The following is a 1318-nucleotide window of genomic DNA, read 5'->3' as shown; positions in this document are numbered from 1 at the left end:
GGAAACACGAGCACCCTATGAGGAGAAACACTTTATTGAGACTGAGTGTATTTAAACTGTGTTAAAAATATGTGTCATTTGGATTTAATGGTGAATTTTATGTGATTATTTACCTTTTTAGATTATTATTTTATTACAAGCTTTTGGCCGCGGATTCGCCCGGGTAAATTTCCCATAGAAATATACTATTTTTCGGGATGAAAAATATCCTATGTCATTTTCCACACTTCAAATTGGCTACATGACTTGAAATTTTGTATATTACAGATATACAAATAAGAACATTGGTCGAGTAAATACAGTGCGAAGAGGTAACCAACAAACTTATTTTCGCATTTATAATATTAGTTAGGATTAGGATTTATCTCTGGGGATGTTAGGAGAAAGATGTAGGTATATTTCTATTTGTAATGAATAAAATTTAAAAACGATTGGCCCAATTTTGATGAAATTTGTGGCACTGAGATAAATGAAACCAGGCAGTAACATAGGCTACTATTTTATTATGGTTTTACATGGAATGGGCCACTAGTATTTTATATTTCAAATTTGGCACTGATTTTAAATATAATTATCACATTAGTTTATAAGGCCTCTACCACTTCCTTCTGATCAATATATCAAAATAACTAATATTTCCCTGTAAAACTGTAATAAAAAACAGTTCAAGCTGTTTGTAGGAAATACAGCAAATTTACTCAATTATATATGCTCAGAAAAGTTAAACAATTTTCACGATTTTTCAACCGTGAAGGCACAAAATAATATATGTAAAGCAAAATATATATGGCATAGATACAGGTAGCATTCCCGCACGAAATGGTATATGGCACGGAAACAGCGCCGCGAGCGAGCATATTTTTTTACATTACACTTATGAATATTTAATAGCCTTGAATGTGATTATAGTTACATGCTCTATTTGATCGTCTAGTTTGACTCGTGATAACCTTGAAAATAATTGAAAATGAACCCCTGTATTACACCCCTATATACACTTAAGATACAAACATAACACTAACCAGACGCTTAAACATCGCAAACAACAGATATCAAAGGCATTGTAAAAGAATAGTGATTTCAATAAAACTTGTTTACCTGTCAACTTTTTGCTCGGCCAAAAAACATTTCAGGTCGTCGTTAACATCGTCCACAAAATTACTGTCCGCCAGGCTCAGAAATCTTTCGACCGTTTTGGCACCCAGTTTGACGGTGATTTGTTTGTTGCAAATAAATAAAAATAACTGTTCACGTGCTAAACGAGAAATTAGCGGCCGTCCATTTTCATTTTTTCGAAGACATGTGTGTGTGTGCGCAA

Source organism: Plodia interpunctella, chromosome 19 (genome assembly GCF_027563975.2).
Source record: "Plodia interpunctella isolate USDA-ARS_2022_Savannah chromosome 19, ilPloInte3.2, whole genome shotgun sequence".
Classification (NCBI taxonomy): Eukaryota; Metazoa; Arthropoda; class Insecta; order Lepidoptera; family Pyralidae; genus Plodia; species Plodia interpunctella.
Note: the sequence above shows the minus strand (reverse complement) of the source record.